The sequence below is a fragment of the Sapajus apella genome, unplaced genomic scaffold (genome assembly GCF_009761245.1).
Source record: "Sapajus apella isolate SASKATOON/1434 unplaced genomic scaffold, GSC_monkey_1.0 scaffold2, whole genome shotgun sequence".
Classification (NCBI taxonomy): domain Eukaryota; kingdom Metazoa; phylum Chordata; class Mammalia; order Primates; family Cebidae; genus Sapajus; species Sapajus apella.
The window spans coordinates 83,535,479-83,554,937 of record NW_022436942.1 but is presented as its reverse complement, the minus strand read 5'-3'; the positions used below and the strand labels follow the sequence as shown (position 1 = coordinate 83,554,937).

Here is a 19,459-nt window from a genome sequence, read left to right as displayed (position 1 = left end):
GCCAAGCAGCCATAGGAAGGGGCTCCTGGAGGTGTTCCAGCCACAGCCCAGCTGTGATCCCAGCAGACAGCAGCTTCGACCCCCAGACATTCGGCTGAGCCCTGAGATGACTCCCTCAAGCTGCCTAAGAGGACAACAGCAAGTGGAGCAAAGACAACTGCTCCTGCCACACCCTGTTCCAATTCTAAACTAATGAGCAAAATAAATGGCATTGTTCTTTTAAGTCGCCATGTCTTGGGTACTTTGTTATATGGCAGTTGATCATTTTAATCTTGAACCTCATTCAAACTCCTCACTATAAAATACTTGAGGGATCGGCCAGAGGACAGATTTTGCCAAGGAAGCACATCTCTGTGAGCTCTTCAGCGATGAACGCTGGAGGGGAAGCAGAGGTGCTGGTTTCTGCCTGTTGTATTGAGAATGGAAACTCCAAGAGGACAAAGACCATGTCTGAGTTTTCCCTGCCTAGGGCAGAGCCTGTCATATAGTAGGTGCTCAGAAAATGTCGGTCAAATGAATGAGAACATCAGATACACAAGGAACAAAATAATTAAGATTCTAAACTGTGGGAGTGAATGTTTCCACCTGATGTGCACTAGTAGTAACCACAAAAACCAAACTAATAAAAGCACGCTGAAAATATCTAACCTTACTATCCCTAAAAGAACAAACGCCTGGCAGGTGGAGGAAGGCAGACAAAGTGATATTTTTCTTTTCAAGGCTGCTTCTGAGTCTATGAAAAGATAAAGAGCACCTTATTCCAAATAGCATATAAAACTGAAGCATTATAAAAATACATAAGAAAGAATTTGAATATCTCCTGACCATGATACTCAGCTGATGATTAGTCATAATAACAGAGAAGTATAATCAATCAGTTTAAAAGCCCATCAAGTGGAGAAGAGCTAAATAAATCATGGCACAATGGAATATCACGCAGCAGGTAAAAAGATAGAAGTATAAATACGCTAAAATGGTTAGGTCTACAAAATATATTGTTGACTGAAAAAAAGCAAGTTGCAGACTATGTCGATATAACATTTAAATGAAAAAATTAAATGCACAAGAATAATATATTGTTCCTGGTTCCACATATAAGGAAAAATAGAAAAACCTTAAATTCATGATCGTATTTGCCTCTGGGGAGAGGGAATGGAATTGAGGATAGTGCAAAAGAGAACTTCAATATTTTCTGTAATGTTTTCATCGTCACACAGATAAACAGTAATAATAATAATAGCAAACCTCTATATCGCTTTTCTGATTTGCCAGACACTGTTCTAAATGCTTTTCATGCATTCATTCATTCATTCATTCAATCCAACAACGGTCCTAAGAGGTCAGGTACTATTATTATTCCTATTTTACCGGAAGGATCCCAAAGTAGAGAAAGGTAAAGAAAATCACCTAAATCAAAAAGAATCACAACCATACAGACTAAAACACATTAGTCATATCTAAACCCATGGGTTTGTTGTGATATACTGCACAAAACCTTCCTGAGTGTCTACACCATTCATTCACTTGTTCAAAAATGAGCCCTCTCTCTGCACCGGACAGAATCCCTGTCTTGTGGAGCTGACAGATTTAGTGGGGAAAAGAAAGACCACCAATAAAATACATAAATTAAAATGCAAAGGATGCTAGATAGTTGCAACTGACATGGAGAAAAATGAAGAAGGGAAGAAGGATAAGCAACATTGGAGTGGACTACAGTGGCTGCAGTGTTAGGTAGTGAGGCCAAGGACCTCCTCTGGCCAAGGGTTGCCGTCGTAAAGGTCTAAGGAGGTAGGAGCACAGAAAGGGAAGGGAGGAGGTTCCAAGAAGAGGAAACAGGTGCAAAGTCACTGAGGCAGGAGCACGCTCAGGGTGTTCCAAAGAAGCAGGAGGCCAGTGTGGCCAGATTCCGGCAAGTAAACAGACAGGAAGTCATAGAGGTCACAGAATGGTCAATTATTTAGAGCATTCTGATCCACTTTAAGGACACTGGTTTTTAGTTGGAATGAGATGGACACCAGTGGGGCATTTTGAGCAGAGGAGGAACATGGTGCAATTGACACACAGCAAAGCAGCCTTGGTTGTTGTGGGAAGAAAGGATTGAGAAGGGGCAAAGGAGGGGGTACTGCAATGGTCCAGGCAAGCAACAATAATGGCTGGGACCAGTGAAGGGAAGGAGTCCATTTCTGGATATATTTGGAAGACAGAGCCACAAGATTTGCTGATGGCTTAGAAGGAACTGAAGGAGAAGAATCAAGAATGCTCTAGGTTTTTAGCCTGAGCAGCTGGAAGGATGGAATTGCCATCAGAAGTAGCAAAGGCTGTGGGAGGGCAAAGGTGGGAAGTATGGTTCTGGGCCAGGTAAGTATGAGATGCCAATGAAACATCCAGGTAGAGATGTCATATAGATAGCCACAGAGAGACGTTTGGAGCCCAGGCGAGAAGTCCTGGCTGGAGACAAAGTGAATTAGCTTCATCTGCCATCTGCTAAAACCTGAGGCTCCAAGAGCTAAATGTGGCCGGCAGGTGTGTTGTGTTAAGCCTGCATAATATTTTTTCATTTAGATTTATTTCCCACATTTTTCATAAGAGTCCAGATTTCTAGCATTGGCTGGAAAATTGGAAGATCTGCCAACTTTAGACTCCAATTCCTGCTTGGAGGTGGGCAGTGTCCACCTCCTTGGACCAGGCAGCCAACCAAAACGCCCAGTTGGCCAGCTAAGCTTATCACCTTACCTCCCTGGCCCCCTGGGGTCTATCAGTAACTCCGCTTAGACAACTGCTATTCCACTTAGACAAAGCTAGTGAAGCCTGGAACTTCTGACTTTTTCTCCTTCTCCCAAAAAGCTCATTACAAGGATCTCTCGGACAAAACAACCTAGCATGATCTCTAACTTCACTGGAGTACAGAGTTGCTAAACACACCCAGCAATAGAGAAAGATGGAAACTCAATCTCAGCCAGGTGGGAAGCCATATGAACAGTCCACCTGGCTCTCATTTCCCTAAATCATGATTGCCTGTCTTTTAAACTTAGATATCCTCAAAAAAACAACACTAATAAATCACAGCAAAGTGTTAGGAGGTTTTCTTTGCCATCCACAAAGCATATATTTCCATTACCTGTCCCAGATTGGCCAAATGAAGACCAATGTATCTATAAAATGCAATGACATGTTAATGCAAACCTTAGAAAAGATAAAATGCTTTTTATCTCCATCTTAGGAAAACCTAATAAAGAATTAACTGTCCGCGACGCCATAGAATTTCACTTGAGGCTTTACTTTATGTCAGGACTTCTTAGATCATTAACTTTTAACAGACAGGCTTCCCCCCATACCCCAGGCTGTGGACATGTGGCTGCCACCTCACACTACACTAAGAAGCCATTAAAATTAGACTCCTGCTTCCCATCAGAACTTTAGTTACAAGCTCCAGCTGATGCCTCCTCACGACAGTGAATCTCAGCATGAATCTTGTATGTCAAAGTTTGCAGCTCAAAGGTCTCGGCAGTATTTACTTGCATAGGTCCTTTATTGCTGAATGAGAGCTCCTGAATCTAAACTGTTGCCCATGTCTGACCACCATAATGGGCAGCTCCTGGAAGAAGTTGGAGGACGGGTTGAAAAGTAGGCAACTGATATTTGTAAAGCTTCAGAAGTGTACCAACGTATTCAGAGTAGCTGGGCAGTTCTCCAACCCATGACAAAGAGTGTCCAATCTCCCCTGGGAGAGTTAAAAAGTAACAAGTCTAATGTCCTGAAACAGCAAAGCAAATGTCTTATTTCCAACAAGACCATAGCTCCAACTATGACTTCCCAACACTCAGGAAAAAGCTCACCAGTGCTGTACTAAGATCATGTCAATAGGTGCACTATGAATGTGGGGCAGCATCAAAGAAAATATTTTTTTTTAGAAATGGGGTCTCACTATGTTGCCAAGGCTGGAGTGCAGTGACTATTTACAGGCACAGAGATGGTGCACTACAGCCTTGAATGCTGTGCCTCAAGAGATTCTCCCTCCTCAGCCCCCCAAGTAGTTGGGATTACAGGCAAGCAGCAAAATACCTTGCTAAAGAAGAAAATGTTTAAACACTAGTTCCTGGAAAACTGGATATCCACATGCAAAAGAATGAAGCTGGACCTTTATACCTTATATCATATGCAAAAACTAACTCAAGATGTATTAGAGACTTAACTAAAAGGGCTAAAACTATAAATTCTTAGAAGAAAACCTAAGGGCAAATCTTCATGATCTTTCAAGGGTGTTATATTTAAGAAATCATTGCAAAATCCATGAAGGGCAAATCTTCATGGATTTTGCAATGATCTCATAAATATAACAAAAAAAATACAGGAAATAAATAAATTGGACTTCTTAAAAATAAAACTTTGGTGCATTAAAGCAGGGATCCCCAAACCCTGGGCTGTGGACCAGTACCAGTCCATGACCTGTTAAGAACCAGGCCACAAAGCAGGAGGTGAGCCCGGCGGGTGGCTAATAAAGCTCCATCTGTATTTACAGCCGATCCTCACCGCTCACATTACCGCCTGAGCTCCACCTCCTGGCAGGTCAGCAGTGGCATGAGATTCTCATAGGAGCAGGAACTCTACTGTGAACTGCACATGCAAGGGAGCTAGGTTGTATGCTCCTTATGATAATCTAACTAATGCCTGATGTGAGGTGGAACAGTTTTATCCCAAAACAATCCCCCATCACCATTTGTGGAAAAATTATCTTCCATGAAACCAGTCCCTGGTGCCAAAAATATTGGGGACCACCACATAAAAGGACATTATACTAAGAGAGCAAAAAGACAGCTCATAAATGGGAGAGAATATCTGCCAATTCATATGTGATAAGGGGTTGCTATCCAGAGGATAGAAACTTATACAACTTAGCAACAAAAGGACAAATAACCCAATTAAAAAATGAGCAAGAGACTTGAATAGACACTTCTCCACGGAAGTTATACAAATGGCAAATAAGCACATAAAAGATACTCAACGTCATCAGTCATCAGGGAAACGAAAATCAAAACCACAATGAGATACCACTTTATACTCACTAGAATAGCTACAATTTTTTAAAGGGGAAATAATAAGTCTGGGAAAATACGTGGAGAAATTGGAACCCTTGCAGATTGCTGGCGAAAATATAAAATGGTGCAGCTGCTGTAGGAAACAGTTTGGCAGCTGATCAAAAAGTTAAGCATAGGTGGCCGGGCGCGGTGGCTCACGCCTGTAATCCCAGCACTTTGGGAGGCCGAGGCGGGTGGATCACGAGGTCAAGAGATCGAGACCATCCTGGTCAACATGGTGAAACTCCGTCTCTACTAAAAATACAAAAAAAAAAAAAATTAGCTGGGCATGGTGGCGCGTGCCTGTAATCCCAGCGACTCAGGAGGCTGGGGCAGGAGAATTGCCTGAACCCGGGAGGCGGAGGTTGCGGTGAGCCGAGATCGCGCCATTGCACTCCAGCCTGGGTAACAAGAGCGAAACTCCATCTCAAAAAAAAAAAAAAAGTTAAGCATAGAATTACCGTATAATCCAGCAATTCCACTCAAAGCTATAGACCCTAAAGATTTGAAAATAGATACTTGGCCATGAATGTTCACAACAGCATCACTCATAATATCCAAAAAGTGGAAACAGCCCAAATGTCCATCAACAGATGAAAGAATAAACAAATGCGATCTATCCACACAATGGAATATTATTCAGCTGTAAAAAGGAATGAAGCTCTGATAGGTGCTGTAACATGCACGAGCCTGGAAAACATTATGATAAATACAGAAAGGCAGACACAGAAGGACAAATACTGTGTGACTCCACTTACATATGAAATATCTAGAATAGGCAAAGTTATAGAGACAAAAAGCAGATTCGAGGTTAGCAGAGGCTGGGAGGAGGGGAGAAATGAGGAGTTTTTGTTTAACAGATACAGAACTTTCTTTTTTTTTTGGATACAGAGTCTCGCTCTGTCCCCAGGCTGGAGTGCAGTGGTGCGATCTCAGCTCAATACAACCTCTGCCTCCTGGATTTAAGCAATTCCTCCCGCCTCAGCCTCCTAACTGAGATTACAGGCACCCACCACCATGCCTGGCTAATTTTTGTGTTTTTAGTAGAGATAGGGTTTCACCATGTTGGCCAGGCTGGTCTTCAACTCCTAACCTCAAGTGATCTGTCTGCCTTGGCCTCCCAAAGTGCTGGAATTACAGGCGTGAGCCACCGCACCCAGCCTGCTTAATGGATATAGAATTTCTATTTCAGATGATTAAAAATTTGGGAAGTAGACAGAGGTGATTGTTGCATGACATGGTGAATGCAGTTAATGCTACTGAATTATACTTAAAAATTCTTAAAGTGGCACGTTTCATATATATATAACCAAGAAATTTAAAAAGAGGGGAGAAAAACATCTTTGCCCTCTTTGCAAGCACTGAAAATCCAGAGTCCCATCCAAGACTTCACATTCGAGCAGGTCTGGGTTCAAATCCAGCTCTACCAGTTGTAGACTGTGTCTCTATACTGACTATCCCTTTCCACAATAGTGCTGTATAACGAACAACCCCAAAACTCAGTGGCTTAGAGTAATAAACATTTGTGTAACGCATCCATCTGCAGGTTGATGATTTCACTCGCGCTCGCTGGACAGTCCTTTTAGTGTCAGCCAGGCTCCTTTTTTTTTTTTTTTTTTGAGACAGGATCTCACTGTCACCCAGGCTGGAGTACAGTGGCATGACCTCAGCTCACTGCAGCCTCCACCTCATGGGATCAGGTGACCCTCCCACCACAGCCTCCCTAGTAGCTGGAACCACAGGAGAGCTCCACCATGCCTGGCTAATTTTTATTTTTTACATTTTAGGGAGACAAGGTCTCACTGTTACCCAGGCTGGTCTCAAACTCCTGGGCGCAAGTGACTTGCCAATCTCAGCCTTCCAAAGTGCTGGAATTACAGGCATGAGCCACCACGCCCAGCCAGGCTCACTTAAATATCTGGGGTCTGCTAGCTCTTGGCTTATCTAGACTGGCCTTGGTGGCATGACTCGGATCTTCTCCACCTGCCTTCCATCCTCCAATAGCGTGGGTGTGCTCTCCTCAGGGCTGCAGAGAGCAAGAGGCAAAAAGGAAACACAGAGGGTCTTCCGGGCAGGGCCCAAGGCCGGTGCGCAGGCCATCCTCCTGCATTCTAGTGGCCAAAGCAAGGCACAAGCCCTGCTCAGATTCAAGGGCTGGAGAAATAGACCCTGCCACTTTAGCAGAGGAATTCAGCCCTGCATGCCCTCAAACTCTGCCAGTGTCCTTTGGCAGCTCAGCACCTCCACATAGATCCCTCTATAAAATGAAAAATATAGATCAGTGCGAGGATTCTGAGATAATCCACAGAAAGCAGGTAGCACCGAGCCTGACACATTATAATCCACTAACAAATGTCAGCTTTTATAAGATATTATCAGCCACTTAGGTCAAACGCTCAAACTTTCAACTAAAGACATTTTTTAAATAAATAAGTTCCAACATGTATACCAACATACATATATATCCCAGAGCCCCATAGCAGTGGAGGCAACCTCATAACATTCTCCTTTTGAACTCTTTGTAAACTATACACCATGGGAGCCAATCCTCAGAAATCACCGAGAAAGCTTTCATCACAAAAGCTCCCCATGCAGGAACAGCACAGGTGAGGCTGTTTGTAGGCAGCTCAAGGAACGAGGCTCGCCCAGTGCAGCACCTAACTGTGTGGACTCTGGAGGCCCAGTGCCAGGGTTCCGATTCCAGCCATGCCCTTTGCCAGCTATGTGGCCTTGGGCAAGTTACATCACCTCTCTGTGTCTTAGTTGCCTTATCTATAAAATGAGCTAATGATGGCTCCCCCTATCTCACAGAGTTGCCATGAGGATTAAATGAGTTAAGTCACCTGATGTGCTCAGAACAGGTCCTGGTATACAGTAAGCACTCCATCAATGGCAGTTATTATTACAAAAATGTTTCCCTTTATTCAGACAGAGCCTTAGTATTATCTAGGGCTGGAGGCAGGGATGCAGTGACATGATTGCTGAATGTGGGCCAGGTAGGTAGGTGCCACTGGTCTAGGGCCACACAGGGGCAGAGGTACGATCTGATATCACTTGGGGCCGGGCTCAGCTTCCCTACAGCCTCTGGCTCCGGCAGGGTGTCATGTGGTAGGGCTGTAACAAGAGATATAAAGAACAAAAGAGACTGGGTGGTGGCTCAAGCCTGTAATCCCAATGCTTTGGGAGGCTGAAGTGGGAGGATTGCTTGAGGCCAGGAGTTCGAGACCTCCCTGGGCAGCATAATGAGACCTTATCTCTACACATACCAAAATAAAGAACAAAAAGGCAGGCTAAGAGGAGGGGTCATGCCTGGGGTACGGACAGGGGGTCCTTTGGGTGGGGTAATCATGAATAAAGGAAGGGAGAGAGCCAGGTCTGGAGATATCTGGGGGAAGGTGTTCCAGGCAGCAAGAACAGTCAGTGCAAAGCCCCCAGGGCGGCCCGTACAGAGCTTGTGGGAGGAACAGCTGGGAGCCAAACCCTGTAGGACCTCAGGCTGTGAGCAGAACTTAGGTTCTTGCTCTGAGCAAGGCAGGAAGTCAGCAGGGAGTTGAGAGCAGGGATATGACATGATCTGACTGACACCTTACAGAACTGCACAAGCTCTGTGTGGAGGACAGACAGCAGAGTAAGCAGGGGACACAGGTGGGTCCAAGAAAGTGAACTAAGGTGGGAGGGGTCACTTAGACCAGGGTGAGAAGAGGCCAGATCCTGGACATCCTTTGGAGGTACAGCCAGCAGGATTTGCTGGTGGATCAGACAGGATGTGAACACTGACACTGGCGTGGTGACATGGGTCTGGAGAGCGGTGTCAAGGATGACCCCAGGGCTTTGGGTCTACACACTTGAAGCAATGAGGTGCTGCTTCTGGGAAGGGGAGACCAAAGGACACGCCAGTTGCACAGGGCTAGAGGCAGCTCCTGAAGGCTCCAGGGAGCTCCTGAGCAGGTCAGGGAAGGGTGAATGCAGGTACCATCAGCCCAGAGTGGGTCTGGAAGGCCGCAAACTGGAGGCAGCCATTCCAAGGTACTGACATGGGGAGGGCTGGAGGACCAGGTCCTGGGTCACTCCAGATGCTGGAGGTCAGGGAGAGGGATGGAGAGCCACAACCTGGCTGGGGAGGAGCAGCCAGGGAGGCAGGAAGAAAGCAAGTAAGTGAGGAGTCCCAGGGCTCATGAAGAGCAGATCCAGGAGGCAGGGAGACGGGAACAGAGCTGAGTGTTGGAAAGACGGTGGGGTGACTTTGACAAGACTACTGTGTAGAACAGGGGGGCTAGAGCCTGATAAAAGTGGGTTCAAGAAAGAACAAGGTAAAAGAAGGGGTGGCAGCAGAGCGCCAGGGTGCACACCTGTTGTCCCAGCTATGCAGGAGGAACACTTGAGCCAGGAGTTTGAGGCCAGCCTGGGCAACACAGCAAACCCTCACTTCTAAAAAATAAGTGACGGCAGGGAGGAGACCTAACACTTTTGAGGAAAACCTCCTATAAAATGGAGTAGAGAAACTAGCAGTAGCTGCTGAGTGGGTGGGAGGGAGAAGCAGCGGCCGAAGGTACTGGAGGTTTCTGGTTTTTGTTGTTGTGTGTTGTTGTTGTTGTTGTTTTTGAGACAGGGTCTTACGCTGTCTCCCAAGCTAGAGTGCAGTGGTGCAATCACGGCTCACTGCGGCCTGGAGCTCCTGGGCTCAAGTGATCCCCCACCTCAGCCTCCAGAGTAGCTGGGAACACAGGCTCACGCCACCATGCCCAGTTGATTTTTAACTTTTTTGTAGAGACAGGGCGGTCTCACTATGTTGCCCAGACTGGTCTCAAACTCCTGGGCTCAAGGGGTCCTCCTGCTTCAGGCTCCAAAACCACTGGGATTACAATCATGAGCCACCATGCCCAGCCTACAGGTATTTCTTGGGAGAGGACCATGCTTGTTTACCGTTGGGAATGGCCCAGTGGAGAAGGGAGCATGGAAAATGTGAGAGAAAGAAAGAAAACGACGAACCATAACAGAGTCAGAGGGTATGGGGTGTAACCCATGAGCCACCCCAGGGCTCCCCTTTCATTTTTGGGTCCACTCACTCCTCGAAGATCCTGTCCCTGTCCCTCCCGGGGCTCATGTTCCTCCAGTCACAGGTGGAGGTCTAGAGCACCAGCACTCTGCTTGGCCAGCATCTGCACTGAACTGGGTGTGAATATTTAGGACCTCACCCTCGAGCATCTCAATTCCTGATTTCACTTACCTAGTTGCAGGGAAGTGAGGTCCACCTTGTAGCCCCAGTATTGAGTGCAATGCATGACACATAGCAGGTGCTCAATAAATGCTGATGGAATGAATAACCATCAAGAGGTGGCCTATTCTGAAGGGTGGTCCTGCTCTGCTTTCTAAAATGTGGAGGATGGATGGTGTTGGGGACAGCACTAAGCCAGAAGGCGGGCCATTTTCCCACACAGGGTAGCACACAGTAACAGTGCTCAGAGGAGGGGCCCATCCACACCTGTCACCTGTCAGATCTACACCATGCAACAGGGAGGCTGAAACATGGTGCCACCATGTGCCTGTTGAAACATGGTGCCCACCTCATGTCTCAGGACATGAGACGATCCCCTTCCAAGGGGAAGAAGGCTCCCTCCTCCTCCCGTCCACCAGTTGTCTCACTGGGTAGAAAAAGCCATCCAATGCTGACCCAGGCAGGACCCCCAAGGAAACCCAGAGTCTCTGGACCTGTTGCCAGCACAGTGACGTCCAGCTCCATCGCCCTCCCGTTGGCCTACAGAACAGAGACTCAGCAAGAGCAAGCCCATTCTTCCCGCTGCGCTGCTCTCTCAGATGGACAGATGGACGCACTAACAGCTGCTCATGCAGACCTGTTAGGAGTAAGCGTGCATCTTCCACAGCAGCTTGTAATCTGCGGGCCTCCTGCGCATGGTTAAGAGAATACCAGGCCCGCTGTCGGTTTAACAGCATTCTCGGGCTCCTATTGCTGCAATCTCTGACTTAGCGCAAGGAGCCTGAGGAGTTCTGCTGCCCAGGTAGCCTGGTCCTGATTCTGTGATTCTTCACACAGCGCTAAAGGAGGGGCATGGAAAGACACTTTGCAGCCAATGCCCACTCGAGCATTCATTCACCCAAGGGACAGTTAGGAGCCCCTGCCAAGTGCTGGGTTCTAGGCTGAGCACTGGAGATACAGCAGAGAAGCAGTCCTGGCCCTCATGGGGCGGATGTTCCCATTGGGGGAGACCAACAGCAAATCATGATAGAGCAAGGAAATTACCCAGTTTGTCAGAAGGTGATACAAGCAGTGGGGAGCAGGGCAGGTGGTGAGCAAATGACAGGTCACAGTGTGAAGTGGAGAGGTCAGAGAAGGCTGTCCTGGAAAGGCGGGCTCTGGGCAGAGACTTGAAGGAGGTGAGGGCGTTGGCAAACAGGTATCTGGGAAAACTCCTGGCAAGGGAACAACGGCAACAAAAGCCGGAGGTGGGAGGTGCCCAGTGCGTGTGAAGGAAAGCAAAGAGACCAGTGTGGCCGGAGCAAGGTGCAGGCAGAAGGAGATGGGATCAGGAGATGCCCAGGGCCAGGCCGTGTTGGGCCGTGGGGCCACCGTAAAGACTTCGGCTTTTATCCAGGTGAGATAAGGCGTACTCACAGATTCCGAGCGGAGGAAGGAGAGGACTGGACTCAGGGGTCAGAAGGTTCCCTCTGACTTGGAGTGGTTGTGAATGTATAGTGCAAATTCAAGGGCAACTTTTTTAACTATATAAAGAAGTGACATTGATATGTGAAGGGAAGAAAAACGCATCCTCATATAAAGTGTGCAATTAAAATCAGAACCTGTTACTCTAAGTACTACTATCAGCAACAGCTATTTAGCCACAGTGCTGAGTGCCGCCTGATGCATTATGCATCATTTTACTTAACCCTGGAGATGAACCTGTGAATACGGCATCATTCTTGCTCCCATTCCACAGAAGGCAAAACAGGTTCTGTCTTGCCCAAGCCAAGCCACCGATTCACCGTGGGGTCCGGTCAGACACGAGTCCCAGCATTAAGCACAACGTGGTCTGCCTCCTACACTTTGGGCAACAGCTGTGATTTTTGCACACCATTGAGGATGAACTCAAAGGAGATGTCTAAGGAGACATAAGACATTGTCACAACACAGCAGCCTGCCCCAGACACCCAAGTCTGTCTGTCTGTCTCTCATTCTCTCTCACACACACACGCACGCACACACACACACACACACGAACACATACACAGCTTCATGGAGGAGAGACAGCGGCCTGTGTGATCCACACCTTCCCAGAGTCTCTCCTCCAAGCCACCACGTAGTGTGTTTCTGTTCTATCATTTCACGTCCACGTTTTCCCTTCCAGCTCCTGCCCCAACAGGCTGGATCCCCATGGGAGCCAACATAGGAGATGCTCACAGACCTTCCCTGAAACATCTCACAGACCCTTGGCTGGAAGATGGGGCCCCACCCAGAGCTCCGTGGTTCTCCCACTCCCAGCCCAGCCACTGAGTGCTCTCCCAGGTGACTTGTCAGAATAAAGGCACAAGACAATTATCACACTAACGAGCTTGTTTTCCTTTTTAACTAACTAGCAACGTTAGTTCTCTTTTGTGGTTTCACTGTTTAATCATGCTTGACTCTTGTTAACTTTTGTCCACTTCCTTTCTGTGCTTGTTTTCTTCTGCTGCCTTTGCCTCTCATGAAAGAACTGAAAATACAGAAAAGCTGAGGGCGGTTCACACATACACAATCCTACCACCTGCCGTTAAGGTTTTACATTTTTCCTGCATTTTTCTTTACGCACAGTTTCAGTAAGTTGATATCTCATCATATACAACACTTTCATTCTGCATTTTTTCTCCCACTTAGCATAAACACTTTCTCCTGTTATTAAAAGCTCTTTATACACATTATTTATAAAGACTACGTAATATGCCATGGCATGGAGCTTCCATAGGTTTTCTAAATCATTCTCCTCCTTTAAATCAATATCATGTGTATTGTGACCAGCAGAGCTTTGGAGTCAGCAGACTGGCTGCTTACTGCCTTGGGCAAGTGACAAGCTTTCTAAGCTTCAATTTCCATATTTGTATGGTAGGAAATTGATGTTATAATAACCTCAAAGGTTGTTGGGATGATTCGTAGTTGATACATAGGCAGCTCTTAGCGCAGTGCCAGGCACTTCTTCAGACATTCAATGGCAGCCGTAATTACTTTATCAAGGAACCATAACCCCATCACTGGAAAACTAGGCTGTTTTACATTTTTTACCATTATAAATAGCTCTGTGATGAACATCTCCATGCATAATGTTTGATCCACTTTTCCCTTTTGAGATTATTTCCTTTTGATAGATTTCCAGCAGTGGAATTATTAGGTCCAACAGTGCCTGAGTAACTCTTAAATCTCTACCATGTCTGGCTTGTTTCATCCAACTAATATTGCCAGCAGTGCAAGCACGCCTGTTCCAGCTGTCTGCTGCCTAACAAATGCAGTGGTACAGAACAAAAGCCAGTTTATTATAGTTCACAGAATCTTGCAAATGGGAATTCAGATCAGGCACAGAGGGGATGAGCTGTCTATGCTCACAGTGACGGAGACCCCAACAAAAGGGACTTCAGTGACGAGGCTGACTCTGAGGCTTGGGACTCTTTTCACCTGGAGGCTTTCTTACTCACAGGTCACCGCTAGATTTCCTGGCTGCAAGGCTGGGTTCAGCTGTCAAATGGAGTGGCTTGGGCTTCCTCACAGCATGGTGGCCGGGCTCCAGGAGGAAAGTATCTCAAAAGGGAACACTCTAAGAGAACCAAGCTGCAGGGCCTTTGGGGAGCTAGCTCTGAAAGCCGCACAGTGCCATTCCATAGGTGAGAGCAGTCACACACCAGCCCCAATTCGGGGGAGAGGACATAGACCCCATACCTCTCAGGGGCAGAATGTCAAAACTTTGTGATCGGTTTTTAAAACTGCTGCAATAGGCACTATTCACAATAGCAAAGACATGGGATCAACCTAGGTGCCCATTAGTGGTGGACTGAATAAAGAAAACATGGTACATATACACCATGGAATACTACGCAGGCATAAAAAAGAACAAAATTATGTCTTTTGCAGCAACATGGATACAGCTAGAGGCCATTATCCTAAGCAGATTAATGCAGAAACAGAAACCAAATACTGCATGTTCTCACTTACAAGTGGGAGCTACACACTGGGTACGCACGGACACAAAGATGGAAATAACAGACACTGGGGCCTATTCAAGGGAGCAGGGAGGGAAACAATGGCTGAAAACTACCTACTGGGTACTATACTTAGTACTTGGGTGGCAAGATCAATTGTACCCCAAATCTCAGCATCACACAATATACTCATGTAACAAACCTACACAAGAACCTCCTGAATCTAAATGTTGAAGTTGATATAAAAAATAAAGTCAAAAAACATTGCGGCAATACTCTTTACTAAGAATTGATTCAATAAACTAACAAAGGCGGCAGGTGCTCTTGTCCATGTGAGCAACCACATGTAAACAGGGAGTCCGACAAACTGTGCCAATGTCTCGGGAAAGACCATACCACATCCCTGGTCATCAATTTATCTCTGTATCTCCATTATGTCAATGACATGTGTTGAAAGGAGCCTGGCCCATAGCACTGAGCTCCCCAGCTACCAAAAGAATCCAACCCATGACCTTGGCTTAGGAACTCCTCACTCAATTAAATATCCATCGTTCTTGTACACCCAGCAACTATTCCCCCTTACATTTGTTAACAACGCCTCAATTTCCCTTTGAGAAACCACTCTGAGCCTATACGGTTTGGGTGGCCATGTGACCCAGACCTGCCCAATCAGCATTGTGAAAACTTCTAGCCATGGAATGAGTTCAGAGGCGGGTACATGATCTAAGGAAATCCAGTGAGATTCAGTCTTGTCATTTCTGCTGAACTGACTGAGAAAGAGAAGCCTCCTTTCCATCACCAGCTATAGGGATGACATAAATTTGGATTGTCACAGGTAACTCCTGAAGGGGTAGCCAGAGAAAGAGGCCAACTGGGAAGGAGGCAAGGAATATAGAGAGACCAAGTCCTAATGTCTTCATTTGAATCCCTGGATCTAGCCATACCTGAAGCTGTCCCTCCCACATACTACAGTTTTGTGAGCCAATCTCTTTCTTTCCAGTTTTGAGTTGAGTTTCTGTCACTTGCAAACAGAAGATTGTAGCTGCTACATTGTCTCATCATAGTCACTTTCTAGACCTTGCTTTCATGACCAAACTCAACCAATACAGTACAAAAAATTTTTAAAAAATCAAACCAAATCTTCACTGGCTGCAGGCCACCAGCTCCAAAACCAGAGACATGGAAACATTTCTCATTTGTTCCAGTTTGTAAAACCTTTCAAGCTAACACCTCCCTTCCATTCTGTCACTGCAATTTTTAAAATAAAATGGGAAATAAAGATGTTTCTAAGCAACAAATTATATACGTAATGGGGGAGGAGGAGGAGAATTAGAAGGTTTAATCTAGTTAGAAACTATTTTCATTTTTTTCTGAAGTCACTACCTGCATGAAACCTCCACAGGAGAATGAAATAAAGGTTGAGCTATTTTAATTCTTCTCTGATATGTTGATAATAAATGTACCCTAGAAATTCTTGAACAGCGATACTCAGCATAGACAAATGAGTGAGACCACTCTGATAAAGTGACTTCTGTTAAAAAAAAAAAAATCTGGCTTTGGATATTACGTTAATTTTCTGTTGCTATTTATGGATTACCACCAACTTACCAGCTTAAAACAATGCAAATTTTAACGCGGACGGCGTTTCAATTTGGGAAGATGAAAAGACGGTGCTGATGGTTGTACGACAGTGTGGATAGACTCAAGGCCAGCGAACTGTACCTCTGCAAATGGCACACATACGTGATGCATATTTCACCACAATTTTTTTTCAGAAAAGCAAATGCATCTCATGGTTCCCATAGGCCAGAAGTCCAGACACATCAGGTCTGGGTTCTCTGCTCAGATTCTTGCAAGGATGAAGTCAAGCCATGTCCTAGAGTGTGGTCTCATCTGGGGCTCAGGGTCCTCTTCCAAGATCACTCAGGTTGCTGGCAGAGTACAGCTCCTTGCGGTTGGAGGACTGACTTCCTCACATCCTTGCTGACTGTCTGCCAGGGGCTGCTCTCAGCTCTTAAGACATCAGCCACATTCCTGGTGACACCCCCTGCCTCCATCTTCGGAGCCAGCATGGAGAATCTCCCTCTAGCACTTCAGACTCCTTTAACTTCTCAGTCTCTGTCCAACAGACCTTCATCTGAAGGGCTCCAGTGATGAGGCCATGCCCATCTGGATAATCTCACTACGTTAGTTCAGGTTGCTATAACAAAGTACCACAGACTGGGGGTCCATAAACACCAAGACTTATTTCTCACAATTCTGGAAGGTTAAAAGTCTAAGATTAGGTGGCAGCTTGGCCGGGTTCTGGTGAGGGCCTTCTGGGTTGCAGATGGCCGCTTTCTCACTGTGCCGTTACATGGCAGAGGGAGAGTGGGCTAGCCTTCTGACTTCTTCTTACAAAGGCACCAGTCCCATCATAAGCGGTTCACCTTTATGATGTAATTACTCCCCAACGGCCCCACCTTCCAGTACTATCGCAATGGGGATTAGGGTTTCAACATATGAATTGGCGGGGGGGTAGGGAAGGATGACAGTGGCGTGGGGACACAATTATCCTGTCTACGACACTCTCTATCTTAAATTCAACTGTGCCATAAAACACAATCCAGTCTCAGGATCAATATTCTTCATAGTCACCATCCTGGAGATTATGCAGGGCACACGCACCTTCAATTCTGTCTACTATACATGCCTTGAACTCCAGTGATTCCAAATATAACTATACGCTCTGGAGGAGGCCTTGCACTTGTACACAAGGAGATGTACAAGGACACTCGCTGTAGCATTGTTTATCATGGCGAGAAACAGCAAGCAGCCCAAATGCCCATCAGCGGGAGGATGGATGAATACACCACGATATATTCATATACCAGAATACTATGCAGCAGTGAAGCAGCCACATAGATGAGCACAGACGAGTCCCACCAACGCTGCAAGATGAACACATTGCAAAGGGATATGTTTAGCAAGATCCCATTTATATAAAGTTTTTAAACACGCACAATGCTTCATGTAGTTTATGATTACATATAATGGATAGCAAACTTAAGAAAAATTGCTAAATTCAGGCAGTGGTAATCTCTAGGGAAAGAGAGAAGGAAGGAAATCTGGGAGGAGTCTACAGGAGCATCGATTGTAATTGTCAGGCTGTCTTTCCTCGGTTGGGTGGTGGGGGCGTGATATTCATTAAAATATTCTCTATGCTTCTTTGCATGCCTGGAATATTTCATGATTTTGAAGGTAGTAAGGTGTCATAAATCAATAAGAGCAGAAGCTCTGGAATTGCCTGCTGTTCAGAAGCTTCGGCAGTTGGGTGATTCCGATGCGTAATGAGCTACTTGAATGAATTATGGCCCATCCTCAGCCGAGATTCACGGACAGCTTTTGTTTTGTTCCAGCTCTGGATTTTAAAACATACCGACTTTGTAGGCTCTAATGAAGAAACAATCACCACTAGAAAAGCACACATAGCATATCCAGGTTTCCTCTTGCTGACATGGTATATCTTTGATTTAAGGGGGACATAAAGCATGATAGATTATAATTGGGGGATTGAAGAGCGCCCAGATATGTCAGCAGCACGACTAGGGGATAAATTGTCCAAAAGCCTCGGAAACCTTCCCAAGCTGATGATTTTTGAGGCCGCTGTAGCATTAGAAACACTGCTTCCCTCTGTCCAGAGACAGTGTGACCCGATGGTTGAGCCCATGCACCCTGGAGCCACTTGGCCTCAGAACCTTGCTTGGCCACTTATTAGCTGTGTGACCTCAGTCAAGTGGCTTGATGTCTCTCTGCCTCAGGCTCTGTCTGCAGATTGTGGCTGATGAAAATATCTTCTTATGTGTCTGCTCTGAGGAATAAACATGCTAACACATGTAACGCACCTAGACCCAGCCTAGCATGAGGCATGTGCGTGATATGTACTGCTGTTGTTATTCTCCATGTGGGTTCCATTGAGAAATAGTGTGGACCTCCAAATACAGGGGTGGATAGCATCCATGCCAGAACTAGACTTCCTGGGTTCAAATCCCAGCTGCATCACTTAAGAGTGATGCAGCCTGGAACAAATCATGTGTACTCCCTGAGCCTCAGTTTTCTCCCCTGTAGAATGGGGATGATGAACATGGCAGGCAGGTTCTTGTGCAGATTAAAGAAGTTAACACAAGGAAAGCACCAGAAGGGTGTCTTGTGCCCCTGCTTTTGAAATACCAATTCCATCTTCATTTTAGGAAGAAGAGAAAAAACATCCAGAAAGGTCAGGTTGTTTAGTGTTTGTGTGCGTTTATTATAAATATCTAAATGCTTCAGATTCATTTGGCCGAGTATGAGACTCAGGACCCACCTCAGCCAGAAAGGGGTCAGAACCCCTAGCCAGGAGTGTAAGACATACAGTGCTCAGAGCATTCCAAGTCAAGCCTGTCAGAGCTTGGACAGATTCTCTTAAGAGCAGGCAAGGTATGGTAACTGCTTAACTCCTTGCAATAAGCTTTAGGAAACTCGGCATTGCCTACCAGCCAATCCCAGGCCACAATCCCCTGCTGCCTCTGAACGGCCCCGCCTGCTCTTTGAACTTGGCCACAGCCCACTGGCCAACTGCCATCAGCGAAGAGGGGTACATTTACAAGAAAACTCCTACCATCACCCCACTGTGAGGAATACCCCTGAAACAAAAGTTCTCAGCCAGGGATGATTTTGCCCCCAGGGGACCTCTGGCAACATCTGGTTGCCATGAATCTGGGGAGTGAGTGGTGCTGGCATCTAGCGGTAAGAGTCCAGGATGCAGCTGAACATCCCACGACACACAGAACAGCCCCCTGCAACAAAAAGTTATTTGGCCCCAAATGCCAAGAAAAAAAACCTAAAAATATAATCGTAACATGGCCCTAGATGTGATGTCCAAGAATACCCACACAGCATGCCCGTAGTAGCAGAGAAGCTGGAAACAACCAAAGTAAGCAACAATATGGGACGAGTTAGAAAATAAGTGAATAAGTGACGCACCATCCCTGCTGCAAAGCGAGCAGCTCTTTCAAAGGGAAAGAGGCCGGGTGTGCTGGTTCTTGCCTGTAATCCCAGCATTTTGGAAGGCCAAGGTAGACGGATCGCCTAAAGTCAGGAGTTCAAGACCAGCCTGGCCAACATGGTGAAACCCCATCTCTACTAAAAATACAAAAAAATTAGCCAAGGGTAATGGTGGCAGGTGCCTG

General features: G+C 46.1%; 1 protein-coding gene and 1 long non-coding RNA gene across 2 annotated transcripts in view; one reads left to right on the top strand and one right to left on the bottom strand.

Moving 5' to 3' along the window:
• TMEM132B (transmembrane protein 132B) overlaps window positions 1-19,459 on the bottom strand; it is a 452,449-nt gene that overhangs the window by 334,940 nt on the left and 98,050 nt on the right. The gene's annotated exons all lie outside the window — the stretch shown is intronic.
• On the top strand, window positions 721-18,867 carry LOC116527177. The gene is made up of 3 exons (XR_004258415.1): window positions 721-731; window positions 9,305-9,307; window positions 18,777-18,867. It is a non-coding gene; the product is annotated as an uncharacterized LOC116527177 (long non-coding RNA).